Source organism: Schistocerca piceifrons, unplaced genomic scaffold, assembly GCF_021461385.2.
Source record: "Schistocerca piceifrons isolate TAMUIC-IGC-003096 unplaced genomic scaffold, iqSchPice1.1 HiC_scaffold_305, whole genome shotgun sequence".
NCBI lineage: Eukaryota > Metazoa > Arthropoda > Insecta > Orthoptera > Acrididae > Schistocerca > Schistocerca piceifrons.
The window spans coordinates 1-26,477 of NW_025728521.1; the positions used below are offsets into that span (position 1 = coordinate 1).

The 26,477-nt window shown below is 53.0% G+C and overlaps 22 non-coding genes across 22 annotated transcripts; all 22 read left to right on the forward strand.

Moving 5' to 3' along the window:
- Window positions 1-127: 127 nt before the first annotated feature.
- On the forward strand, window positions 128-246 carry LOC124744721. The gene has a single exon (XR_007010858.1). It is a non-coding gene; the product is annotated as a 5S ribosomal RNA (ribosomal RNA).
- A 1,091-nt stretch (window positions 247-1,337) lies between these two features.
- On the forward strand, window positions 1,338-1,456 carry LOC124744733. The gene has a single exon (XR_007010869.1). It is a non-coding gene; the product is annotated as a 5S ribosomal RNA (ribosomal RNA).
- A 1,092-nt stretch (window positions 1,457-2,548) lies between these two features.
- On the forward strand, window positions 2,549-2,668 carry LOC124744747. Its single transcript, XR_007010882.1, has one exon. It is a non-coding gene; the product is annotated as a 5S ribosomal RNA (ribosomal RNA).
- A 1,090-nt stretch (window positions 2,669-3,758) lies between these two features.
- LOC124744748 lies at window positions 3,759-3,876 on the forward strand. The gene has a single exon (XR_007010883.1). It is a non-coding gene; the product is annotated as a 5S ribosomal RNA (ribosomal RNA).
- Window positions 3,877-4,966: 1,090 nt separating this feature from the next.
- Window positions 4,967-5,084, forward strand: LOC124744749. Its single transcript, XR_007010884.1, has one exon. It is a non-coding gene; the product is annotated as a 5S ribosomal RNA (ribosomal RNA).
- Window positions 5,085-6,172: 1,088 nt separating this feature from the next.
- LOC124744745 lies at window positions 6,173-6,291 on the forward strand. The gene has a single exon (XR_007010880.1). It is a non-coding gene; the product is annotated as a 5S ribosomal RNA (ribosomal RNA).
- A 1,088-nt stretch (window positions 6,292-7,379) lies between these two features.
- Window positions 7,380-7,498, forward strand: LOC124744755. The gene has a single exon (XR_007010889.1). It is a non-coding gene; the product is annotated as a 5S ribosomal RNA (ribosomal RNA).
- A 1,090-nt stretch (window positions 7,499-8,588) lies between these two features.
- On the forward strand, window positions 8,589-8,706 carry LOC124744750. The gene has a single exon (XR_007010885.1). It is a non-coding gene; the product is annotated as a 5S ribosomal RNA (ribosomal RNA).
- A 1,123-nt stretch (window positions 8,707-9,829) lies between these two features.
- On the forward strand, window positions 9,830-9,947 carry LOC124744751. The gene has a single exon (XR_007010886.1). It is a non-coding gene; the product is annotated as a 5S ribosomal RNA (ribosomal RNA).
- Window positions 9,948-11,069: 1,122 nt separating this feature from the next.
- On the forward strand, window positions 11,070-11,188 carry LOC124744710. Its single transcript, XR_007010848.1, has one exon. It is a non-coding gene; the product is annotated as a 5S ribosomal RNA (ribosomal RNA).
- Window positions 11,189-12,275: 1,087 nt separating this feature from the next.
- LOC124744753 lies at window positions 12,276-12,393 on the forward strand. Its single transcript, XR_007010887.1, has one exon. It is a non-coding gene; the product is annotated as a 5S ribosomal RNA (ribosomal RNA).
- A 1,081-nt stretch (window positions 12,394-13,474) lies between these two features.
- On the forward strand, window positions 13,475-13,593 carry LOC124744711. Its single transcript, XR_007010849.1, has one exon. It is a non-coding gene; the product is annotated as a 5S ribosomal RNA (ribosomal RNA).
- A 1,094-nt stretch (window positions 13,594-14,687) lies between these two features.
- On the forward strand, window positions 14,688-14,806 carry LOC124744712. Its single transcript, XR_007010850.1, has one exon. It is a non-coding gene; the product is annotated as a 5S ribosomal RNA (ribosomal RNA).
- A 1,087-nt stretch (window positions 14,807-15,893) lies between these two features.
- Window positions 15,894-16,012, forward strand: LOC124744713. Its single transcript, XR_007010851.1, has one exon. It is a non-coding gene; the product is annotated as a 5S ribosomal RNA (ribosomal RNA).
- Window positions 16,013-17,098: 1,086 nt separating this feature from the next.
- On the forward strand, window positions 17,099-17,217 carry LOC124744714. The gene has a single exon (XR_007010852.1). It is a non-coding gene; the product is annotated as a 5S ribosomal RNA (ribosomal RNA).
- Window positions 17,218-18,303: 1,086 nt separating this feature from the next.
- On the forward strand, window positions 18,304-18,422 carry LOC124744715. Its single transcript, XR_007010853.1, has one exon. It is a non-coding gene; the product is annotated as a 5S ribosomal RNA (ribosomal RNA).
- Window positions 18,423-19,508: 1,086 nt separating this feature from the next.
- LOC124744716 lies at window positions 19,509-19,627 on the forward strand. The gene has a single exon (XR_007010854.1). It is a non-coding gene; the product is annotated as a 5S ribosomal RNA (ribosomal RNA).
- Window positions 19,628-20,713: 1,086 nt separating this feature from the next.
- On the forward strand, window positions 20,714-20,832 carry LOC124744717. Its single transcript, XR_007010855.1, has one exon. It is a non-coding gene; the product is annotated as a 5S ribosomal RNA (ribosomal RNA).
- Window positions 20,833-21,918: 1,086 nt separating this feature from the next.
- LOC124744718 lies at window positions 21,919-22,037 on the forward strand. Its single transcript, XR_007010856.1, has one exon. It is a non-coding gene; the product is annotated as a 5S ribosomal RNA (ribosomal RNA).
- A 1,086-nt stretch (window positions 22,038-23,123) lies between these two features.
- Window positions 23,124-23,242, forward strand: LOC124744720. The gene has a single exon (XR_007010857.1). It is a non-coding gene; the product is annotated as a 5S ribosomal RNA (ribosomal RNA).
- A 1,086-nt stretch (window positions 23,243-24,328) lies between these two features.
- On the forward strand, window positions 24,329-24,447 carry LOC124744722. Its single transcript, XR_007010859.1, has one exon. It is a non-coding gene; the product is annotated as a 5S ribosomal RNA (ribosomal RNA).
- Window positions 24,448-25,533: 1,086 nt separating this feature from the next.
- LOC124744723 lies at window positions 25,534-25,652 on the forward strand. The gene has a single exon (XR_007010860.1). It is a non-coding gene; the product is annotated as a 5S ribosomal RNA (ribosomal RNA).
- The last annotated feature ends 825 nt before the right edge of the window (window positions 25,653-26,477 follow it).

Here is a 26,477-nt window from a genome sequence, read left to right on the forward strand (position 1 = left end):
CGCGCGTCCTCGAGGAACTGGCTGTTGCGGAAGGACGTGCTTTCGTCAAATGCGGCGGAAAACTAACACTTTGTGTATTGGAGAGAAGCCGAACGCGAATTCTGCCGTGCTCCTACATTACGTGAGTGCCAACGGCCATACCATGATGATTGCACCGGTTCTCGTCCGATCACCGAAGTTAAGCATCATTGGGCCCGGTTAGTACTTGGATGGGTGACCGCCTGGGAAACCCGGGTGCTGTTGGCTCCCTTCTTTTTTTTGTTATTATCTCGCTACCCCTGGCAGCCCAATAAAAAAGAAAAGGTGCTGTTGGATCCCTTACATTTTCTCCTTTTTGCATCGCTACCCCTGCCAGCCCTCTTTTCATACTACCTTTCGTTGTGACAAAGATGCTTCCTTCAGCAATTTAAACGTGCCAAGAAATCCTTGACAATAACGAAACACTACGAATCGACAGATGTGATCTGAAATAAGCCAGGGCCTCCTACTGTTTCGTAGCAGTGCAAAGTTCCAACAAAAAAAAAAAAATTGAAAATAAACGACTGTAATAAACATAAGATACGATATTAATGGCCTCAGCTCGAAGAAGAATGTGCCAAGGAAGATTTCCAAAGAGTCTCTGGAGATAACAAAACAGTACGAACCGACAGATACGTCCTGAAATACGTCAGGGCTTATTGTTTTGTTGCATTGTACGGCTGCAGATTTGTAAACAAAAATTTCTCTTTCGTCGCTAGAAGAGATGAATGCAATGGCGACCCTCCTGTGTCCCTGTTTTCGCACCTTTCCACGGCACGGCGCTGCCCTCAGCCGCCCGCAAACGGCGTCTCGGACACGCCCGTTAGGCCCACGGCCGTCTCGCAGATGTTTGTCGTGCTTGTACTGTCATATGGGCCCACGACCCGAGCGGCAGCGAGCGGCAGTCGAGCAAAGTCGGGACAAGTCGGGACGGGGACAGGGATAGGAATGGTGCGAATGCTCTGCGAACTACGCAGACACCTGGTGTGAGGCGAGGCGAGGAAGCCCACATCGCTACCAGTGGCGCCCTCCAGCACGACACTGCCACACCCCGCACAGGCCCTCCGCTGGCCACCAGGGACAAGTTGCGTCCTCCGCTAGTGTCGAAGGCTGCACGCGCCCAGCGAATGACAGGAGGTGCAACGAGCAGCAGTGCGTCTCACACACGCGGCGGTGGGGCGCGCCCCCCCGCGCGCGTCCTCGAGGAACTGGCTGTTGCGGAAGGACGTGCTTTCGTCAAATGCGGCGGAAAACTAACACTTTGTGTATTGGGAGAGAAGCCGAACGCGAATTCTGCCGTGCTCCTACATTACGTGAGTGCCAACGGCCATACCATGATGATTGCACCGGTTCTCGTCCGATCACCGAAGTTAAGCATCATTGGGCCCGGTTAGTACTTGGATGGGTGACCGCCTGGGAAACCCGGGTGCTGTTGGCTCCCTTCTTTTTTTTGTTATTATCTCGCTACCCCTGGCAGCCCAATAAAAAAAGAAAGGTGCTGTTGGATCCCTTACATTTTCTCCTTTTTGCATCGCTACCCCTGCCCAGCCCTCTTTTCATACTACCTTTCCGTTGTGACAAAGATGCTTCCTTCAGCAATTTAAACGTGCCAAGAAATCCTTGACAATAACGAAACACTACGAATCGACAGATGTGATCTGAAATAAGCCAGGGCCTCCTACTGTTTCGTAGCAGTGCAAAGTTCCAACAAAAAAAAAAATTGAAAATAAACGACTGTAATAAACATAAGATACGATATTAATGGCCTCAGCTCGAAGAAGAATGTGCCAAGGAAGATTTCCAAAGAGTCTCTGGAGATAACAAAACAGTACGAACCGACAGATACGTCCTGAAATACGTCAGGGCTTATTGTTTTGTTGCATTGTACGGCTGCAGATTTGTAAACAAAAATTTCTCTTTCGTCGCTAGAAGAGATGAATGCATTGGCGACCCTCCTGTGTCCCTGTTTTCGCACCTTTCCCACGGCACGGCGCTGCCCTAGCCGCCGCAAACGGCGTCTCGGACACGCCCGTTAGGCCCACGGCCGTCTCGCAGATGTTTGTCGTGCTTGTACTGTCATATGGGCCACGACCCGAGCGGCAGCGAGCGGCAGTCGAGCAAAGTCGGGACAAGTCGGGACGGGGACAGGGATAGGAATGGTGCGAATGCTCTGCGAACTACGCAGACACCTGGTGTGAGGCGAGGCGAGGAAGCCCACATCGCTACCAGTGGCGCCCTCCAGCACGGACACTGCCACACCCCCGCACAGGCCCCTCCGCTGGCCACCAGGGACAAGTTGCGTCCTCCGCTAGTGTCGAAGGCTGCACGCGCCCAGCGAATGACAGGAGGTGCAACGAGCAGCAGTGCGTCTCACACACGCGGCGGTGGGGCGCGCCCCCCGCGCGCGTCCTCGAGGAACTGGCTGTTGCGGAAGGACGTGCTTTCGTCAAATGCGGCGGAAAACCTAACACTTTGTGTATTGGGAGAGAAGCCGAACGCGAATTCTGCCGTGCTCCTACATTACGTGAGTGCCAACGGCCATACCATGATGATTGCACCGGTTCTCGTCCGATCACCGAAGTTAAGCATCATTGGGCCCGGTTAGTACTTGGATGGGTGACCGCCCTGGGAAACCCGGGTGCTGTTGGCTCCCTTCTTTTTTTTGTTATTATCTCGCTACCCCTGGCAGCCCAATAAAAAAAGAAAGGTGCTGTTGGATCCCTTACATTTTCTCCTTTTTGCATCGCTACCCCTGCCAGCCCTCTTTTCATACTACCTTTCCGTTGTGACAAAGATGCTTCCTTCAGCAATTTAAACGTGCCAAGAAATCCTTGACAATAACGAAACACTACGAATCGACAGATGTGATCTGAAATAAGCCAGGGCCTCCTACTGTTTCGTAGCAGTGCAAAGTTCCAACAAAAAAAAAAATTGAAAATAAACGACTGTAATAAACATAAGATACGATATTAATGGCCTCAGCTCGAAGAAGAATGTGCCAAGGAAGATTTCCAAAGAGTCTCTGGAGATAACAAAACAGTACGAACCGACAGATACGTCCTGAAATACGTCAGGGCTTATTGTTTTGTTGCATTGTACGGCTGCAGATTTGTAAACAAAAATTTCTCTTTCGTCGCTAGAAGAGATGAATGCATTGGCGACCCTCCTGTGTCCCTGTTTTCGCACCTTTCCACGGCACGGCGCTGCCCTAGCCGCCGCAAACGGCGTCTCGGACACGCCCGTTAGGCCCACGGCCGTCTCGCAGATGTTTGTCGTGCTTGTACTGTCATATGGGCCACGACCCGAGCGGCAGCGAGCGGCAGTCGAGCAAAGTCGGGACAAGTCGGGACGGGGGACAGGGATAGGAATGGTGCGAATGCTCTGCGAACTACGCAGACACCTGGTGTGAGGGCGAGGCGAGGAAGCCCACATCGCTACCAGTGGCGCCCTCCAGCACGACACTGCCACACCCCGCACAGGCCCTCCGCTGGCCACCAGGGACAAGTTGCGTCCTCCGCTAGTGTCGAAGGCTGCACGCGCCCCAGCGAATGACAGGAGGTGCAACGAGCAGCAGTGCGTCTCACACACGCGGCGGTGGGGCGCGCCCCCCCGCGCGCGTCCTCGAGGAACTGGCTGTTGCGGAAGGACGTGCTTTCGTCAAATGCGGCGGAAAACTAACACTTTGTGTATTGGGAGAGAAGCCGAACGCGAATTCTGCCGTGCTCCTACATTACGTGAGTGCCAACGGCCATACCATGATGATTGCACCGGTTCTCGTCCGATCACCGAAGTTAAGCATCATTGGCCCGGTTAGTACTTGGATGGGTGACCGCCTGGGAAACCCGGGTGCTGTTGGCTCCCTTCTTTTTTTTGTTATTATCTCGCTACCCCTGGCAGCCCAATAAAAAAAGAAAGGTGCTGTTGGATCCCTTACATTTTCTCCTTTTTGCATCGCTACCCCTGCCAGCCCTCTTTTCATACTACCTTTCCGTTGTGACAAAGATGCTTCCTTTCAGCAATTTAAACGTGCCAAGAAATCCTTGACAATAACGAAACACTACGAATCGACAGATGTGATCTGAAATAAGCCAGGGCCTCCTACTGTTTCGTAGCAGTGCAAAGTTCCAACAAAAAAAAAAAATTGAAAATAAACGACTGTAATAAACATAAGATACGATATTAATGGCCTCAGCTCGAAGAAGAATGTGCCAAGGAAGATTTCCAAAGAGTCTCTGGAGATAACAAAACAGTACGAACCGACAGATACGTCCTGAAATACGTCAGGGCTTATTGTTTTGTTGCATTGTACGGCTGCAGATTTGTAAACAAAAATTTCTCTTTCGTCGCTAGAAGAGATGAATGCATTGGCGACCCTCCTGTGTCCCTGTTTTCGCACCTTTCCACGGCACGGCGCTGCCCTAGCCGCCGCAAACGGCGTCTCGGACACGCCCGTTAGGCCCACGGCCGTCTCGCAGATGTTTGTCGTGCTTGTACTGTCATATGGGCCACGACCCGAGCGGCAGCGAGCGGCAGTCGAGCAAAGTCGGGACAAGTCGGGACGGGGACAGGGATAGGAATGGTGCGAATGCTCTGCGAACTACGCAGACACCTGGTGTGAGGCGAGGCGAGGAAGCCCACATCGCTACCAGTGGCGCCCTCCAGCACGACACTGCCACACCCCCGCACAGGCCCTCCGCTGGCCACCAGGGACAAGTTGCGTCCTCCGCTAGTGTCGAAGGCTGCACGCGCCCAGCGAATGACAGGAGGTGCAACGAGCAGCAGTGCGTCTCACACACGCGGCGGTGGGGCGCGCCCCCCCGCGCGCGTCCTCGAGGAACTGGCTGTTGCGGAAGGACGTGCTTTCGTCAAATGCGGCGGAAAACTAACACTTTGTGTATTGGGAGAGAAGCCGAACGCGAATTCTGCCGTGCTCCTACATTACGTGAGTGCCAACGGCCATACCATGATGATTGCACCGGTTCTCGTCCGATCACCGAAGTTAAGCATCATTGGCCCGGTTAGTACTTGGATGGGTGACCGCCTGGGAAACCCGGGTGCTGTTGGCTCCCTTCTTTTTTTTGTTATTATCTCGCTACCCCTGGCAGCCCAATAAAAAAAGAAAGGTGCTGTTGGATCCCTTACATTTTCTCCTTTTGCATCGCTACCCCTGCCAGCCCTCTTTTCATACTACCTTTCCGTTGTGACAAAGATGCTTCCTTCAGCAATTTAAACGTGCCAAGAAATCCTTGACAATAACGAAACACTACGAATCGACAGATGTGATCTGAAATAAGCCAGGGCCTCCTACTGTTTCGTAGCAGTGCAAAGTTCCAACAAAAAAAAAAATTGAAAATAAACGACTGTAATAAACATAAGATACGATATTAATGGCCTCAGCTCGAAGAAGAATGTGCCAAGGAAGATTTCCAAAGAGTCTCTGGAGATAACAAAACAGTACGAAACCGACAGATACGTCCTGAAATACGTCAGGGCTTATTGTTTTGTTGCATTGTACGGCTGCAGATTTGTAAACAAAAATTTCTCTTTCGTCGCTAGAAGAGATGAATGCATTGGCGACCCTCCTGTGTCCCTGTTTTCGCACCTTTCCACGGCACGGCGCTGCCCTAGCCGCCGCAAACGGCGTCTCGGACACGCCCGTTAGGCCCACGGGCCGTCTCGCAGATGTTTGTCGTGCTTGTACTGTCATATGGGCCACGACCCGAGCGGCAGCGAGCGGCAGTCGAGCAAAGTCGGGACAAGTCGGGACGGGGACAGGGATAGGAATGGTGCGAAATGCTCTGCGAACTACGCAGACACCTGGTGTGAGGCGAGGCGAGGAAGCCCACATCGCTACCAGTGGCGCCCTCCAGCACGACACTGCCACACCCCGCACAGGCCCTCCGCTGGCCACCAGGGACAAGTTGCGTCCTCCGCTAGTGTCGAAGGCTGCACGCGCCCAGCGAATGACAGGAGGTGCAACGAGCAGCAGTGCGTCTCACACACGCGGCGGTGGGGCGCGCCCCCCGCGCGCGTCCTCGAGGAACTGGCTGTTGCGGAAGGACGTGCTTTCGTCAAATGCGGCGGAAAACTAACACTTTGTGTATTGGGAGAGAAGCCGAACGCGAATTCTGCCGTGCTCCTACATTACGTGAGTGCCAACGGCCATACCATGATGATTGCACCGGTTCTCGTCCGATCACCGAAGTTAAGCATCATTGGGCCCGGTTAGTACTTGGATGGGTGACCGCCTGGGAAACCCGGGTGCTGTTGGCTCCCTTCTTTTTTTTGTTATTATCTCGCTACCCCTGGCAGCCCAATAAAAAAAGAAAGGTGCTGTTGGATCCCTTACATTTTCTCCTTTTTGCATCGCTACCCCTGCCAGCCCTCTTTTCATACTACCTTTCCGTTGTGACAAAGATGCTTCCTTCAGCAATTTAAACGTGCCAAGAAATCCTTGACAATAACGAAACACTACGAATCGACAGATGTGATCTGAAATAAGCCAGGGCCTCCTACTGTTTCGTAGCAGTGCAAAGTTCCAACAAAAAAAAAAATTGAAAATAAACGACTGTAATAAACATAAGATACGATATTAATGGCCTCAGCTCGAAGAAGAATGTGCCAAGGAAGATTTCCAAAGAGTCTCTGGAGATAACAAAACAGTACGAACCGACAGATACGTCCTGAAATACGTCAGGGCTTATTGTTTTGTTGCATTGTACGGCTGCAGATTTGTAAACAAAAATTTCTCTTTCGTCGCTAGAAGAGATGAATGCATTGGCGACCCTCCTGTGTCCCTGTTTTCGCACCTTTCCACGGCACGGCGCTGCCCTAGCCGCCGCAAACGGCGTCTCGGACACGCCCGTTAGGCCCACGGCCGTCTCGCAGATGTTTGTCGTGCTTGTACTGTCATATGGGCCACGACCCGAGCGGCAGCGAGCGGCAGTCGAGCAAAGTCGGGACAAGTCGGGACGGGGACAGGGATAGGAATGGTGCGAATGCTCTGCGAACTACGCAGACACCTGGTGTGAGGCGAGGCGAGGAAGCCCACATCGCTACCAGTGGCGCCCCTCCAGCACGACACTGCCACACCCCGCACAGGCCCTCCGCTGGCCACCAGGGACAAGTTGCGTCCTCCGCTAGTGTCGAAGGCTGCACGCGCCCAGCGAATGACAGGAGGTGCAACGAGCAGCAGTGCGTCTCACACACGCGGCGGTGGGGCGCGCCCCCCCGCGCGCGTCCTCGAGGAACTGGCTGTTGCGGAAGGACGTGCTTTCGTCAAATGCGGCGGAAAACTAACACTTTGTGTATTGGGAGAGAAGCCGAACGCGAATTCTGCCGTGCTCCTACATTACGTGAGTGCCAACGGCCATACCATGATGATTGCACCGGTTCTCGTCCGATCACCGAAGTTAAGCATCATTGGGCCCGGTTAGTACTTGGATGGGTGACCGCCTGGGAAACCCGGGTGCTGTTGGCTCCCTTCTTTTTTTTGTTATTATCTCGCTACCCCTGGCAGCCCCAATAAAAAAAGAAAGGTGCTGTTGGATCCCTTACATTTTCTCCTTTTTGCATCGCTACCCCCTGCCAGCCCTCTTTTCATACTACCTTTCCGTTGTGACAAAGATGCTTCCTTCAGCAATTTAAAACGTGCCAAGAAATCCTTGACAATAACGAAACACTACGAATCGACAGATGTGATCTGAAATAAGCCAGGGCCTCCTACTGTTTCGTAGCAGTGCAAAGTTCCAACAAAAAAAAAAATTGAAAATAAACGACTGTAATAAACATAAGATACGATATTAATGGCCTCAGCTCGAAGAAGAATGTGCCAAGGAAGATTTCCAAAGAGTCTCTGGAGATAACAAAACAGTACGAACCGACAGATACGTCCTGAAATACGTCAGGGCTTATTGTTTTGTTGCATTGTACGGCTGCAGATTTGTAACAAAAATTTCTCTTTCGTCGCTAGAAGAGATGAATGCATTGGCGACCCTCCTGTGTCCCTGTTTTCGCACCTTTCCACGGCACGGCGCTGCCCTAGCCGCCGCAAACGGCGTCTCGGACACGCCCGTTAGGCCCACGGCCGTCTCGCAGATGTTTGTCGTGCTTGTACTGTCATATGGGCCACGACCCGAGCGGCAGCGAGCGGCAGTCGAGCAAAGTCGGGACAAGTCGGGACGGGGACAGGGATAGGAATGGTGCGAATGCTCTGCGAACTACGCAGACACCTGGTGTGAGGCGAGGCGAGGAAGCCCACATCGCTACCAGTGGCGCCCTCCAGCACGACACTGCCACACCCCGCACAGGCCCTCCGCTGGCCACCAGGGACAAGTTGCGTCCCTCCGCTAGTGTCGAAGGCTGCACGCGCCCAGCGAATGACAGGAGGTGCAACGAGCAGCAGTGCGTCTCACACACGCGGCGGTGGGGCGCGCCCCCCCGCGCGCGTCCTCGAGGAACTGGCTGTTGCGGAAGGACGTGCTTTCGTCAAATGCGGCGGAAAACTAACACTTTGTGTATTGGGAGAGAAGCCGAACGCGAATTCTGCCGTGCTCCTACATTACGTGAGTGCCAACGGCCATACCATGATGATTGCACCGGTTCTCGTCCGATCACCGAAGTTAAGCATCATTGGCCCGGTTAGTACTTGGATGGGTGACCGCCTGGGAAACCCGGGTGCTGTTGGCTCCCTTCTTTTTTTTGTTATTATCTCGCTACCCCTGGCAGCCCAATAAAAAAAGAAAGGTGCTGTTGGATCCCTTACATTTTCTCCTTTTTGCATCGCTACCCCTGCCAGCCCTCTTTTCATACTACCTTTCCGTTGTGACAAAGATGCTTCCTTCAGCAATTTAAACGTGCCAAGAAATCCTTGACAATAACGAAACACTACGAATCGACAGATGTGATCTGAAATAAGCCAGGGCCTCCTACTGTTTCGTAGCAGTGCAAAGTTCCAACAAAAAAAAAAATTGAAAATAAACGACTGTAATAAACATAAGATACGATATTAATGGCCTCAGCTCGAAGAAGAATGTGCCAAGGAAGATTTCCAAAGAGTCTCTGGAGATAACAAAACAGTACGAACCGACAGATACGTCCTGAAATACGTCAGGGCTTATTGTTTTGTTGCATTGTACGGCTGCAGATTTGTAAACAAAAATTTCTCTTTCGTCGCTAGAAGAGATGAATGCATTGGCGACCCTCCTGTGTCCCTGTTTTCGCACCTTTCCACGGCACGGCGCTGCCCTAGCCGCCGCAAACGGCGTCTCGGACACGCCCGTTAGGCCCACGGCCGTCTCGCAGATGTTTGTCGTGCTTGTACTGTCATATGGGCCACGACCCGAGCGGCAGCGAGCGGCAGTCGAGCAAAGTCGGGACAAGTCGGGACGGGGACAGGGATAGGAATGGTGCGAATGCTCTGCGAACTACGCAGACACCTGGTGTGAGGCGAGGCGAGGAAGCCCACATCGCTACCAGTGGCGCCCTCCAGCACGACACTGCCACACCCCGCACAGGCCCCTCCGCTGGACACCAGGGACAAGATGCGTCCTCCGCTAGTGTCGAAGGCTGCACGCGCCCCAGCGAATGACAGGACGTGCAACGAGCAGCAGTGCGTCTCACACACGCGGCGGTGCGCCCGCTAATTCGGCCGTCGCTCCGCTGGGACGCTGGGCGCGCCCCCCGCGCCGTCCTCGAGGAGCTGGCTGTTGCGGAAGAAAGTGCTTTCGTCAAATGCGGCGGAAAACTAACACTTTGTGTATTGGGAGAGAAGCCGAACGCGAATTCTGCCGTGCTCCTACATTACGTGAGTGCCAACGGCCATACCATGATGATTGCACCGGTTCTCGTCCGATCACCGAAGTTAAGCATCATTGGCCCGGTTAGTACTTGGATGGGTGACCGCCTGGGAAACCCGGGTGCTGTTGGCTCCCTTCTTTTTTTTGTTATTATCTCGCTACCCCTGGCAGCCCAATAAAAAAGAAAGGTGCTGTTGGATCCCTTACATTTTCTCCTTTTTGCATCGCTACCCCTGCCAGCCCTCTTTTCATACTACCTTTCCGTTGTGACAAAGATGCTTCCTTCAGCAATTTAAACGTGCCAAGAAATCCTTGACAATAACGAAACACTACGAATCGACAGATGTGATCTGAAATAAGCCAGGGCCTCCTACTGTTTCGTAGCAGTGCAAAGTTCCAACAAAAAAAAAAAATTGAAAATAAACGACTGTAATAAACATAAGATACGATATTAATGGCCTCAGCTCGAAGAAGAATGTGCCAAGGAAGATTTCCAAAGAGTCTCTGGAGATAACAAAACAGTACGAACCGACAGATACGTCCTGAAATACGTCAGGCTTATTGTTTTGTTGCATTGTACGGCTGCAGATTTGTAAACAAAAATTTCTCTTTCGTCGCTAGAAGAGATGAATGCATTGGCGACCCTCCTGTGTCCCTGTTTTCGCACCTTTCCACGGCACGGCGCTGCCCTAGCCGCCGCAAACGGCGGTCTCGGACACGCCCGTTAGGCCACGGCCGTCTCGCAGATGTTTGTCGTGCTTGTACTGTCATATGGGCCACGACCCGAGCGCAGCGAGCGGCAGTCGAGCAAAGTCGGGACAAGTCGGGGACGGGGACAGGGATAGGAATGGTGCGAATGCTCTGCGAACTACGCAGACACCTGGTGTGAGGCGAGGCGAGGAAGCCCACATCGCTACCAGTGGCGCCCTCCAGCACGACACTGCCACACCCCGCACAGGGCCCTCCGCTGGACACCAGGGACAAGATGCGTCCTCCGCTAGTGTCGAAGGCTGCACGCGCCCAGCGAATGACAGGACGTGCAACGAGCAGCAGTGCGTCTCACACACGCGGCGGTGCGCCCGCTAATTCGGCCGTCGCTCCGCTGGGACGCTGGGCGCGCCCCCCCGCGCCGTCCTCGAGGAGCTGGCTGTTGCGGAAGAAAGTGCTTTCGTCAAATGCGGCGGAAAACTAACACTTTGTGTATTGGGAGAGAAGCCGAACGCGAATTCTGCCGTGCTCCTACATTACGTGAGTGCCAACGGCCATACCATGATGATTGCACCGGTTCTCGTCCGATCACCGAAGTTAAGCATCATTGGGCCCGGTTAGTACTTGGATGGGTGACCGCCTGGGAAACCCGGGTGCTGTTGGCTCCCTTCTTTTTTTTGTTATTATCTCGCTACCCCTGGCAGCCCAATAAAAAAAAGAAAGGTGCTGTTGGATCCCTTACATTTTCTCCTTTTTGCATCGCTACCCCTGCCAGCCCTCTTTTCATACTACCTTTCCGTTGTGACAAAGATGCTTCCTTCAGCAATTTAAACGTGCCAAGAAATCCTTGACAATAACGAAACACTACGAATCGACAGATGTGATCTGAAATAAGCCAGGGCCTCCTACTGTTTCGTAGCAGTGCAAAGTTCCAACAAAAAAAAAAAATTGAAAATAAACGACTGTAATAAACATAAGATACGATATTAATGGCCTCAGCTCGAAGAAGAATGTGCCAAGGAAGATTTCCAAAGAGTCTCTGGAGATAACAAAACAGTACGAACCGACAGATACGTCCTGAAATACGTCAGGGCTTATTGTTTTGTTGCATTGTACGGCTGCAGATTTGTAAACAAAAATTTCTCTTTCGTCGCTAGAAGAGATGAATGCATTGGCGACCCTCCTGTGTCCCTGTTTTCGCACCTTTCCACGGCACGGCGCTGCCCTAGCCGCCGCAAACGGCGTCTCGGACACGCCCGTTAGGCCCACGGCCGTCTCGCAGATGTTTGTCGTGCTTGTACTGTCATATGGGCCACGACCCGAGCGGCAGCGAGCGGCAGTCGAGCAAAGTCGGGACAAGTCGGGACGGGGACAGGGATAGGAATGGTGCGAATGCTCTGCGAACTACGCAGACACCTGGTGTGAGGCGAGGCGAGGAAGCCCACATCGCTACCAGTGGCGCCCTCCAGCACGACACTGCCACACCCCGCACAGGCCCTCCGCTGGCCACCAGGGACAAGTTGCGTCCTCCGCTAGTGTCGAAGGCTGCACGCGCCCAGCGAATGACAGGAGGTGCAACGAGCAGCAGTGCGTCTCACACACGCGGCGGTGGGGCGCGCCCCCCGCGCGCGTCCTCGAGGAACTGGCTGTTGCGGAAGGACGTGCTTTCGTCAAATGCGGCGGAAAACTAACACTTTGTGTATTGGAGAGAAGCCGAACGCGAATTCTGCCGTGCTCCTACATTACGTGAGTGCCAACGGCCATACCATGATGATTGCACCGGTTCTCGTCCGATCACCGAAGTTAAGCATCATGGGCCCGGTTAGTACTTGGATGGGTGACCGCCTGGGAAACCCGGGTGCTGTTGGCTCCCTTCTTTTTTTTGTTATTATCTCGCTACCCCTGGCAGCCCAATAAAAAAAGAAAGGTGCTGTTGGATCCCTTACATTTTCTCCTTTTGCTCGCATCGCTACCCCTGCCAGCCCTCTTTTCATACTACCTTTCCGTTGTGACAAAGATGCTTCCTTCAGCAATTAAACGTGCCAAGAAATCCTTGACAATAACGAAACACTACGAATCGACAGATGTGATCTGAAATAAGCCAGGGCCTCCTACTGTTTCGTAGCAGTGCAAAGTTCCAACAAAAAAAAAAATTGAAAATAAACGACTGTAATAAACATAAGATACGATATTAATGCCTCAGCTCGAAGAAGAATGTGCCAAGGAAGATTTCCAAAGAGTCTCTGGAGATAACAAAACAGTACGAACCGACAGATACGTTCCTGAAATACGTCAGGGCTTATTGTTTTGTTGCATTGTATTTGTAAACAAAAATTTCTCTTTCGTCGCTAGAAGAGATGAATGCATTGGCGACCCTCCTGTGTCCCTGTTTTCGCACCTTTCCACGGCACGGCGCTGCCCTAGCCGCCGCAACACGGCGTCTCGGACACGCCCGTTAGGCCCACGGCCGTCTCGCAGATGTTTGTCGTGCTTGTACTGTCATATGGGCCACGACCCGAGCGGCAGCGAGCGGCAGTCGAGCAAAGTCGGGACAAGTCGGGACGGGGACAGGGATAGGAATGGTGCGAATGCTCTGCGAACTACGCAGACACCTGGTGTGAGGCGAGGCGAGGAAGCCCACATCGCTACCAGTGGCGCCCTCCAGCACGACACTGCCACACCCCGCACAGGCCCTCCGCTGGCCACCAGGGGACAAGTTGCGTCCTCCGCTAGTGTCGAAGGCTGCACGCGCCCAGCGAATGACAGGAGGTGCAACGAGCAGCAGTGCGTCTCACACACGCGGCGGTGGGGCGCGCCCCCCGCGCGGCGTCCTCGAGGAACTGGCTGTTGCGGAAGGACGTGCTTTCGTCAAATGCGGCGGAAAACTAACACTTTGTGTATTGGGAGAGAAGCCGAACGCGAATTCTGCCGTGCTCCTACATTACGTGAGTGCCAACGGCCATACCATGATGATTGCACCGGTTCTCGTCCGATCACCGAAGTTAAGCATCATTGGGCCCGGTTAGTACTTGGATGGGTGACCGCCTGGGAAACCCGGGTGCTGTTGGCTCCCTTCTTTTTTTTGTTATTATCTCGCTACCCCTGGCAGCCCAATAAAAAAAGAAAGGTGCTGTTGGATCCCTTACATTTTCTCCTTTTTGCATCGCTACCCCTGCCAGCCCTCTTTTCATACTACCTTTCCGTTGTGACAAAGATGCTTCCTTCAGCAATTTAAACGTGCCAAGAAATCCTTGACAATAACGAAACACTAACGAATCGACAGATGTGATCTGAAATAAGCCAGGGCCTCCTACTGTTTCGTAGCAGTGCAAAGTTCCAACAAAAAAAAAAAATTGAAAATAAACGACTGTAATAAACATAAGATACGATATTAATGGCCTCAGCTCGAAGAAGAATGTGCCAAGGAAGATTTCCAAAGAGTCTCTGGAGATAACAAAACAGTACGAACCGACAGATACGTCCTGAAATACGTCAGGGCTTATTGTTTTGTTGCATTGTACGGCTGCAGAATTTGTAAACAAAAATTTTCTCTTTCGTCGCTAGAAGAGATGAATGCATTGGCGACCCTCCTGTGTCCCTGTTTTCGCACCTTTCCACGGGCACGGCGCTGCCCTAGCCGCCGCAAACGGCGTCTCGGGACACGCCCGTTAGGCCCACGGCCGTCTCGCAGATGTTTGTCGTGCTTGTACTGTCAATATGGGCCACGACCCGAGCGGCAGCGAGCGGCAGTCGAGCAAAGTCGGGACAAGTCGGGACGGGGACAGGGATAGGAATGGTGCGAATGCTCTGCGAACTACGCAGACACCTGGTGTGAGGCGAGGCGAGGAAGCCCACATCGCTACCAGTGGCGCCCTCCAGCACGACACTGCCACACCCCGCACAGGCCCTCCGCTGGCCACCAGGGACAAGTTGCGTCCTCCGCTAGTGTCGAAGGCTGCACGCGCCCAGCGAATGACAGGAGGTGCAACGAGCAGCAGTGCGTCTCACACACGCGGCGGTGGGGCGCGCCCCCCCGCGCGCGTCCTCGAGGAACTGGCTGTTGCGGAAGGACGTGCTTTCGTCAAATGCGGCGGAAAACTAACACTTTGTGTATTGGGAGAGAAGCCGAACGCGAATTCTGCCGTGCTCCTACATTACGTGAGTGCCAACGGCCATACCATGATGATTGCACCGGTTCTCGTCCGATCACCGAAGTTAAGCATCATTGGGCCCGGTTAGTACTTGGATGGGTGACCGCCTGGGAAACCCGGGTGCTGTTGGCTCCCTTCTTTTTTTTGTTATTATCTCGCTACCCCTGGCAGCCCAATAAAAAAAGAAAGGTGCTGTTGGATCCCTTACATTTTCTCCTTTTTGCATCGCTACCCCTGCCAGCCCTCTTTTCATACTACCTTTCCGTTGTGACAAAGATGCTTCCTTCAGCAATTTAAACGTGCCAAGAAATCCTTGACAATAACGAAACACTACGAATCGACAGATGTGATCTGAAATAAGCCAGGGCCTCCTACTGTTTCGTAGCAGTGCAAAGTTCCAACAAAAAAAAAAAATTGAAAATAAACGACTGTAATAAACATAAGATACGATATTAATGGCCTCAGCTCGAAGAAGAATGTGCCAAGGAAGATTTCCAAAGAGTCTCTGGAGATAACAAAACAGTACGAACCGACAGATACGTCCTGAAATACGTCAGGGCTTATTGTTTTGTTGCATTGTACGGCTGCAGATTTGTAAACAAAAATTTCTCTTTCGTCGCTAGAAGAGATGAATGCATTGGCGACCCTCCTGTGTCCCTGTTTTCGCACCTTTCCACGGCACGGCGCTGCCCTAGCCGCCGCAAACGGCGTCTCGGACACGCCCGTTAGGCCCACGGCCGTCTCGCAGATGTTTGTCGTGCTTGTACTGTCATATGGGCCACGACCCGAGCGGCAGCGAGCGGCAGTCGAGCAAAGTCGGGACAAGTCGGGACGGGGACAGGGATAGGAATGGTGCGAATGCTCTGCGAACTACGCAGACACCTGGTGTGAGGCGAGGCGAGGAAGCCCACATCGCTACCAGTGGCGCCCTCCAGCACGACACTGCCACACCCCGCACAGGCCCTCCGCTGGCCACCAGGGACAAGTTGCGTCCTCCGCTAGTGTCGAAGGCTGCACGCGCCCAGCGAATGACAGGAGGTGCAACGAGCAGCAGTGCGTCTCACACACGCGGCGGTGGGGCGCGCCCCCCGCGCGCGTCCTCGAGGAACTGGCTGTTGCGGAAGGACGTGCTTTCGTCAAATGCGGCGGAAAACTAACACTTTGTGTATTGGGAGAGAAGCCGAACGCGAATTCTGCCGTGCTCCTACATTACGTGAGTGCCAACGGCCATACCATGATGATTGCACCGGTTCTCGTCCGATCACCGAAGTTAAGCATCATTGGGCCCGGTTAGTACTTGGATGGGTGACCGCCTGGGAAACCCGGGTGCTGTTGGCTCCCTTCTTTTTTTTGTTATTATCTCGCTACCCCTGGCAGCCCAATAAAAAAAGAAAGGTGCTGTTGGATCCCTTACATTTTCTCCTTTTTGCATCGCTACCCCTGCCAGCCCTCTTTTCATACTACCTTTCCGTTGTGACAAAGATGCTTCCTTCAGCAATTTAAACGTGCCAAGAAATCCTTGACAATAACGAAACACTACGAATCGACAGATGTGATCTGAAATAAGCCAGGGCCTCCTACTGTTTCGTAGCAGTGCAAAGTTCCAACAAAAAAAAAAATTGAAAATAAACGACTGTAATAAACATAAGATACGATATTAATGGCCTCAGCTCGAAGAAGAATGTGCCAAGGAAGATTTCCAAAGAGTCTCTGGAGATAACAAAACAGTACGAACCGACAGATACGTCCTGAAATACGTCAGGGCTTATTGTTTTGTTGCATTGTACGGCTGCAGATTTGTAAACAAAAATTTCTCTTTCGTCGCTAGAAGAGATGAATGCATTGGCGACCCTCCTGTGTCCCTGTTTTCGCACCTTTCCACGGCACGGCGCTGCCCTAGCCGCCGCAAACGGCGTCTCGGACACGCCCGTTAGGCCCACGGCCGTCTCGCAGATGTTTGTCGTGCTTGTACTGTCATATGGGCCACGACCCGAGCGGCAGCGAGCGGCAGTCGAGCAAAGTCGGGACAAGTCGGGACGGGGACAGGGATAGGAATGGTGCGAATGCTCTGCGAACTACGCAGACACCTGGTGTGAGGCGAGGCGAGGAAGCCCACATCGCTACCAGTGGCGCCCTCCAGCACGACACTGCCACACCCCGCACAGGCCCTCCGCTGGCCACCAGGGACAAGTTGCGTCCTCCGCTAGTGTCGAAGGCTGCACGCGCCCAGCGAATGACAGGAGGTGCAACGAGCAGCAGTGCGTCTCACACACGCGGCGGTGGGGCGCGCCCCCCGCGCGCGTCCTCGAGGAACTGGCTGTTGCGGAAGGACGTGCTTTCGTCAAATGCGGCGGAAAACTAACACTTTGTGTATTGGGAGAGAAGCCGAACGCGAATTCTGCCGTGCTCCTACATTACGTGAGTGCCAACGGCCATACCATGATGATTGCACCGGTTCTCGTCCGATCACCGAAGTTAAGCATCATTGGGCCCGGTTAGTACTTGGATGGGTGACCGCCTGGGAAACCCGGGTGCTGTTGGCTCCCTTCTTTTTTTTGTTATTATCTCGCTACCCCTGGCAGCCCAATAAAAAAAGAAAGGTGCTGTTGGATCCCTTACATTTTCTCCTTTTTGCATCGCTACCCCTGCCAGCCCTCTTTTCATACTACCTTTCCGTTGTGACAAAGATGCTTCCTTCAGCAATTTAAACGTGCCAAGAAATCCTTGACAATAACGAAACACTACGAATCGACAGATGTGATCTGAAATAAGCCAGGGCCTCCTACTGTTTCGTAGCAGTGCAAAGTTCCAACAAAAAAAAAAATTGAAAATAAACGACTGTAATAAACATAAGATACGATATTAATGGCCTCAGCTCGAAGAAGAATGTGCCAAGGAAGATTTCCAAAGAGTCTCTGGAGATAACAAAACAGTACGAACCGACAGATACGTCCTGAAATACGTCAGGGCTTATTGTTTTGTTGCATTGTACGGCTGCAGATTTGTAAACAAAAATTTCTCTTTCGTCGCTAGAAGAGATGAATGCATTGGCGACCCTCCTGTGTCCCTGTTTTCGCACCTTTCCACGGCACGGCGCTGCCCTAGCCGCCGCAAACGGCGTCTCGGACACGCCCGTTAGGCCCACGGCCGTCTCGCAGATGTTTGTCGTGCTTGTACTGTCATATGGGCCACGACCCGAGCGGCAGCGAGCGGCAGTCGAGCAAAGTCGGGACAAGTCGGGACGGGGACAGGGATAGGAATGGTGCGAATGCTCTGCGAACTACGCAGACACCTGGTGTGAGGCGAGGCGAGGAAGCCCACATCGCTACCAGTGGCGCCCTCCAGCACGACACTGCCACACCCCGCACAGGCCCTCCGCTGGCCACCAGGGACAAGTTGCGTCCTCCGCTAGTGTCGAAGGCTGCACGCGCCCAGCGAATGACAGGAGGTGCAACGAGCAGCAGTGCGTCTCACACACGCGGCGGTGGGGCGCGCCCCCCGCGCGCGTCCTCGAGGAACTGGCTGTTGCGGAAGGACGTGCTTTCGTCAAATGCGGCGGAAAACTAACACTTTGTGTATTGGGAGAGAAGCCGAACGCGAATTCTGCCGTGCTCCTACATTACGTGAGTGCCAACGGCCATACCATGATGATTGCACCGGTTCTCGTCCGATCACCGAAGTTAAGCATCATTGGGCCCGGTTAGTACTTGGATGGGTGACCGCCTGGGAAACCCGGGTGCTGTTGGCTCCCTTCTTTTTTTTGTTATTATCTCGCTACCCCTGGCAGCCCAATAAAAAAAGAAAGGTGCTGTTGGATCCCTTACATTTTCTCCTTTTTGCATCGCTACCCCTGCCAGCCCTCTTTTCATACTACCTTTCCGTTGTGACAAAGATGCTTCCTTCAGCAATTTAAACGTGCCAAGAAATCCTTGACAATAACGAAACACTACGAATCGACAGATGTGATCTGAAATAAGCCAGGGCCTCCTACTGTTTCGTAGCAGTGCAAAGTTCCAACAAAAAAAAAAATTGAAAATAAACGACTGTAATAAACATAAGATACGATATTAATGGCCTCAGCTCGAAGAAGAATGTGCCAAGGAAGATTTCCAAAGAGTCTCTGGAGATAACAAAACAGTACGAACCGACAGATACGTCCTGAAATACGTCAGGGCTTATTGTTTTGTTGCATTGTACGGCTGCAGATTTGTAAACAAAAATTTCTCTTTCGTCGCTAGAAGAGATGAATGCATTGGCGACCCTCCTGTGTCCCTGTTTTCGCACCTTTCCACGGCACGGCGCTGCCCTAGCCGCCGCAAACGGCGTCTCGGACACGCCCGTTAGGCCCACGGCCGTCTCGCAGATGTTTGTCGTGCTTGTACTGTCATATGGGCCACGACCCGAGCGGCAGCGAGCGGCAGTCGAGCAAAGTCGGGACAAGTCGGGACGGGGACAGGGATAGGAATGGTGCGAATGCTCTGCGAACTACGCAGACACCTGGTGTGAGGCGAGGCGAGGAAGCCCACATCGCTACCAGTGGCGCCCTCCAGCACGACACTGCCACACCCCGCACAGGCCCTCCGCTGGCCACCAGGGACAAGTTGCGTCCTCCGCTAGTGTCGAAGGCTGCACGCGCCCAGCGAATGACAGGAGGTGCAACGAGCAGCAGTGCGTCTCACACACGCGGCGGTGGGGCGCGCCCCCCGCGCGCGTCCTCGAGGAACTGGCTGTTGCGGAAGGACGTGCTTTCGTCAAATGCGGCGGAAAACTAACACTTTGTGTATTGGGAGAGAAGCCGAACGCGAATTCTGCCGTGCTCCTACATTACGTGAGTGCCAACGGCCATACCATGATGATTGCACCGGTTCTCGTCCGATCACCGAAGTTAAGCATCATTGGGCCCGGTTAGTACTTGGATGGGTGACCGCCTGGGAAACCCGGGTGCTGTTGGCTCCCTTCTTTTTTTTGTTATTATCTCGCTACCCCTGGCAGCCCAATAAAAAAAGAAAGGTGCTGTTGGATCCCTTACATTTTCTCCTTTTTGCATCGCTACCCCTGCCAGCCCTCTTTTCATACTACCTTTCCGTTGTGACAAAGATGCTTCCTTCAGCAATTTAAACGTGCCAAGAAATCCTTGACAATAACGAAACACTACGAATCGACAGATGTGATCTGAAATAAGCCAGGGCCTCCTACTGTTTCGTAGCAGTGCAAAGTTCCAACAAAAAAAAAAATTGAAAATAAACGACTGTAATAAACATAAGATACGATATTAATGGCCTCAGCTCGAAGAAGAATGTGCCAAGGAAGATTTCCAAAGAGTCTCTGGAGATAACAAAACAGTACGAACCGACAGATACGTCCTGAAATACGTCAGGGCTTATTGTTTTGTTGCATTGTACGGCTGCAGATTTGTAAACAAAAATTTCTCTTTCGTCGCTAGAAGAGATGAATGCATTGGCGACCCTCCTGTGTCCCTGTTTTCGCACCTTTCCACGGCACGGCGCTGCCCTAGCCGCCGCAAACGGCGTCTCGGACACGCCCGTTAGGCCCACGGCCGTCTCGCAGATGTTTGTCGTGCTTGTACTGTCATATGGGCCACGACCCGAGCGGCAGCGAGCGGCAGTCGAGCAAAGTCGGGACAAGTCGGGACGGGGACAGGGATAGGAATGGTGCGAATGCTCTGCGAACTACGCAGACACCTGGTGTGAGGCGAGGCGAGGAAGCCCACATCGCTACCAGTGGCGCCCTCCAGCACGACACTGCCACACCCCGCACAGGCCCTCCGCTGGCCACCAGGGACAAGTTGCGTCCTCCGCTAGTGTCGAAGGCTGCACGCGCCCAGCGAATGACAGGAGGTGCAACGAGCAGCAGTGCGTCTCACACACGCGGCGGTGGGGCGCGCCCCCCGCGCGCGTCCTCGAGGAACTGGCTGTTGCGGAAGGACGTGCTTTCGTCAAATGCGGCGGAAAACTAACACTTTGTGTATTGGGAGAGAAGCCGAACGCGAATTCTGCCGTGCTCCTACATTACGTGAGTGCCAACGGCCATACCATGATGATTGCACCGGTTCTCGTCCGATCACCGAAGTTAAGCATCATTGGGCCCGGTTAGTACTTGGATGGGTGACCGCCTGGGAAACCCGGGTGCTGTTGGCTCCCTTCTTTTTTTTGTTATTATCTCGCTACCCCTGGCAGCCCAATAAAAAAAGAAAGGTGCTGTTGGATCCCTTACATTTTCTCCTTTTTGCATCGCTACCCCTGCCAGCCCTCTTTTCATACTACCTTTCCGTTGTGACAAAGATGCTTCCTTCAGCAATTTAAACGTGCCAAGAAATCCTTGACAATAACGAAACACTACGAATCGACAGATGTGATCTGAAATAAGCCAGGGCCTCCTACTGTTTCGTAGCAGTGCAAAGTTCCAACAAAAAAAAAAATTGAAAATAAACGACTGTAATAAACATAAGATACGATATTAATGGCCTCAGCTCGAAGAAGAATGTGCCAAGGAAGATTTCCAAAGAGTCTCTGGAGATAACAAAACAGTACGAACCGACAGATACGTCCTGAAATACGTCAGGGCTTATTGTTTTGTTGCATTGTACGGCTGCAGATTTGTAAACAAAAATTTCTCTTTCGTCGCTAGAAGAGATGAATGCATTGGCGACCCTCCTGTGTCCCTGTTTTCGCACCTTTCCACGGCACGGCGCTGCCCTAGCCGCCGCAAACGGCGTCTCGGACACGCCCGTTAGGCCCACGGCCGTCTCGCAGATGTTTGTCGTGCTTGTACTGTCATATGGGCCACGACCCGAGCGGCAGCGAGCGGCAGTCGAGCAAAGTCGGGACAAGTCGGGACGGGGACAGGGATAGGAATGGTGCGAATGCTCTGCGAACTACGCAGACACCTGGTGTGAGGCGAGGCGAGGAAGCCCACATCGCTACCAGTGGCGCCCTCCAGCACGACACTGCCACACCCCGCACAGGCCCTCCGCTGGCCACCAGGGACAAGTTGCGTCCTCCGCTAGTGTCGAAGGCTGCACGCGCCCAGCGAATGACAGGAGGTGCAACGAGCAGCAGTGCGTCTCACACACGCGGCGGTGGGGCGCGCCCCCCGCGCGCGTCCTCGAGGAACTGGCTGTTGCGGAAGGACGTGCTTTCGTCAAATGCGGCGGAAAACTAACACTTTGTGTATTGGGAGAGAAGCCGAACGCGAATTCTGCCGTGCTCCTACATTACGTGAGTGCCAACGGCCATACCATGATGATTGCACCGGTTCTCGTCCGATCACCGAAGTTAAGCATCATTGGGCCCGGTTAGTACTTGGATGGGTGACCGCCTGGGAAACCCGGGTGCTGTTGGCTCCCTTCTTTTTTTTGTTATTATCTCGCTACCCCTGGCAGCCCAATAAAAAAAGAAAGGTGCTGTTGGATCCCTTACATTTTCTCCTTTTTGCATCGCTACCCCTGCCAGCCCTCTTTTCATACTACCTTTCCGTTGTGACAAAGATGCTTCCTTCAGCAATTTAAACGTGCCAAGAAATCCTTGACAATAACGAAACACTACGAATCGACAGATGTGATCTGAAATAAGCCAGGGCCTCCTACTGTTTCGTAGCAGTGCAAAGTTCCAACAAAAAAAAAAATTGAAAATAAACGACTGTAATAAACATAAGATACGATATTAATGGCCTCAGCTCGAAGAAGAATGTGCCAAGGAAGATTTCCAAAGAGTCTCTGGAGATAACAAAACAGTACGAACCGACAGATACGTCCTGAAATACGTCAGGGCTTATTGTTTTGTTGCATTGTACGGCTGCAGATTTGTAAACAAAAATTTCTCTTTCGTCGCTAGAAGAGATGAATGCATTGGCGACCCTCCTGTGTCCCTGTTTTCGCACCTTTCCACGGCACGGCGCTGCCCTAGCCGCCGCAAACGGCGTCTCGGACACGCCCGTTAGGCCCACGGCCGTCTCGCAGATGTTTGTCGTGCTTGTACTGTCATATGGGCCACGACCCGAGCGGCAGCGAGCGGCAGTCGAGCAAAGTCGGGACAAGTCGGGACGGGGACAGGGATAGGAATGGTGCGAATGCTCTGCGAACTACGCAGACACCTGGTGTGAGGCGAGGCGAGGAAGCCCACATCGCTACCAGTGGCGCCCTCCAGCACGACACTGCCACACCCCGCACAGGCCCTCCGCTGGCCACCAGGGACAAGTTGCGTCCTCCGCTAGTGTCGAAGGCTGCACGCGCCCAGCGAATGACAGGAGGTGCAACGAGCAGCAGTGCGTCTCACACACGCGGCGGTGGGGCGCGCCCCCCGCGCGCGTCCTCGAGGAACTGGCTGTTGCGGAAGGACGTGCTTTCGTCAAATGCGGCGGAAAACTAACACTTTGTGTATTGGGAGAGAAGCCGAACGCGAATTCTGCCGTGCTCCTACATTACGTGAGTGCCAACGGCCATACCATGATGATTGCACCGGTTCTCGTCCGATCACCGAAGTTAAGCATCATTGGGCCCGGTTAGTACTTGGATGGGTGACCGCCTGGGAAACCCGGGTGCTGTTGGCTCCCTTCTTTTTTTTGTTATTATCTCGCTACCCCTGGCAGCCCAATAAAAAAAGAAAGGTGCTGTTGGATCCCTTACATTTTCTCCTTTTTGCATCGCTACCCCTGCCAGCCCTCTTTTCATACTACCTTTCCGTTGTGACAAAGATGCTTCCTTCAGCAATTTAAACGTGCCAAGAAATCCTTGACAATAACGAAACACTACGAATCGACAGATGTGATCTGAAATAAGCCAGGGCCTCCTACTGTTTCGTAGCAGTGCAAAGTTCCAACAAAAAAAAAAATTGAAAATAAACGACTGTAATAAACATAAGATACGATATTAATGGCCTCAGCTCGAAGAAGAATGTGCCAAGGAAGATTTCCAAAGAGTCTCTGGAGATAACAAAACAGTACGAACCGACAGATACGTCCTGAAATACGTCAGGGCTTATTGTTTTGTTGCATTGTACGGCTGCAGATTTGTAAACAAAAATTTCTCTTTCGTCGCTAGAAGAGATGAATGCATTGGCGACCCTCCTGTGTCCCTGTTTTCGCACCTTTCCACGGCACGGCGCTGCCCTAGCCGCCGCAAACGGCGTCTCGGACACGCCCGTTAGGCCCACGGCCGTCTCGCAGATGTTTGTCGTGCTTGTACTGTCATATGGGCCACGACCCGAGCGGCAGCGAGCGGCAGTCGAGCAAAGTCGGGACAAGTCGGGACGGGGACAGGGATAGGAATGGTGCGAATGCTCTGCGAACTACGCAGACACCTGGTGTGAGGCGAGGCGAGGAAGCCCACATCGCTACCAGTGGCGCCCTCCAGCACGACACTGCCACACCCCGCACAGGCCCTCCGCTGGCCACCAGGGACAAGTTGCGTCCTCCGCTAGTGTCGAAGGCTGCACGCGCCCAGCGAATGACAGGAGGTGCAACGAGCAGCAGTGCGTCTCACACACGCGGCGGTGGGGCGCGCCCCCCGCGCGCGTCCTCGAGGAACTGGCTGTTGCGGAAGGACGTGCTTTCGTCAAATGCGGCGGAAAACTAACACTTTGTGTATTGGGAGAGAAGCCGAACGCGAATTCTGCCGTGCTCCTACATTACGTGAGTGCCAACGGCCATACCATGATGATTGCACCGGTTCTCGTCCGATCACCGAAGTTAAGCATCATTGGGCCCGGTTAGTACTTGGATGGGTGACCGCCTGGGAAACCCGGGTGCTGTTGGCTCCCTTCTTTTTTTTGTTATTATCTCGCTACCCCTGGCAGCCCAATAAAAAAAGAAAGGTGCTGTTGGATCCCTTACATTTTCTCCTTTTTGCATCGCTACCCCTGCCAGCCCTCTTTTCATACTACCTTTCCGTTGTGACAAAGATGCTTCCTTCAGCAATTTAAACGTGCCAAGAAATCCTTGACAATAACGAAACACTACGAATCGACAGATGTGATCTGAAATAAGCCAGGGCCTCCTACTGTTTCGTAGCAGTGCAAAGTTCCAACAAAAAAAAAAATTGAAAATAAACGACTGTAATAAACATAAGATACGATATTAATGGCCTCAGCTCGAAGAAGAATGTGCCAAGGAAGATTTCCAAAGAGTCTCTGGAGATAACAAAACAGTACGAACCGACAGATACGTCCTGAAATACGTCAGGGCTTATTGTTTTGTTGCATTGTACGGCTGCAGATTTGTAAACAAAAATTTCTCTTTCGTCGCTAGAAGAGATGAATGCATTGGCGACCCTCCTGTGTCCCTGTTTTCGCACCTTTCCACGGCACGGCGCTGCCCTAGCCGCCGCAAACGGCGTCTCGGACACGCCCGTTAGGCCCACGGCCGTCTCGCAGATGTTTGTCGTGCTTGTACTGTCATATGGGCCACGACCCGAGCGGCAGCGAGCGGCAGTCGAGCAAAGTCGGGACAAGTCGGGACGGGGACAGGGATAGGAATGGTGCGAATGCTCTGCGAACTACGCAGACACCTGGTGTGAGGCGAGGCGAGGAAGCCCACATCGCTACCAGTGGCGCCCTCCAGCACGACACTGCCACACCCCGCACAGGCCCTCCGCTGGCCACCAGGGACAAGTTGCGTCCTCCGCTAGTGTCGAAGGCTGCACGCGCCCAGCGAATGACAGGAGGTGCAACGAGCAGCAGTGCGTCTCACACACGCGGCGGTGGGGCGCGCCCCCCGCGCGCGTCCTCGAGGAACTGGCTGTTGCGGAAGGACGTGCTTTCGTCAAATGCGGCGGAAAACTAACACTTTGTGTATTGGGAGAGAAGCCGAACGCGAATTCTGCCGTGCTCCTACATTACGTGAGTGCCAACGGCCATACCATGATGATTGCACCGGTTCTCGTCCGATCACCGAAGTTAAGCATCATTGGGCCCGGTTAGTACTTGGATGGGTGACCGCCTGGGAAACCCGGGTGCTGTTGGCTCCCTTCTTTTTTTTGTTATTATCTCGCTACCCCTGGCAGCCCAATAAAAAAAGAAAGGTGCTGTTGGATCCCTTACATTTTCTCCTTTTTGCATCGCTACCCCTGCCAGCCCTCTTTTCATACTACCTTTCCGTTGTGACAAAGATGCTTCCTTCAGCAATTTAAACGTGCCAAGAAATCCTTGACAATAACGAAACACTACGAATCGACAGATGTGATCTGAAATAAGCCAGGGCCTCCTACTGTTTCGTAGCAGTGCAAAGTTCCAACAAAAAAAAAAATTGAAAATAAACGACTGTAATAAACATAAGATACGATATTAATGGCCTCAGCTCGAAGAAGAATGTGCCAAGGAAGATTTCCAAAGAGTCTCTGGAGATAACAAAACAGTACGAACCGACAGATACGTCCTGAAATACGTCAGGGCTTATTGTTTTGTTGCATTGTACGGCTGCAGATTTGTAAACAAAAATTTCTCTTTCGTCGCTAGAAGAGATGAATGCATTGGCGACCCTCCTGTGTCCCTGTTTTCGCACCTTTCCACGGCACGGCGCTGCCCTAGCCGCCGCAAACGGCGTCTCGGACACGCCCGTTAGGCCCACGGCCGTCTCGCAGATGTTTGTCGTGCTTGTACTGTCATATGGGCCACGACCCGAGCGGCAGCGAGCGGCAGTCGAGCAAAGTCGGGACAAGTCGGGACGGGGACAGGGATAGGAATGGTGCGAATGCTCTGCGAACTACGCAGACACCTGGTGTGAGGCGAGGCGAGGAAGCCCACATCGCTACCAGTGGCGCCCTCCAGCACGACACTGCCACACCCCGCAC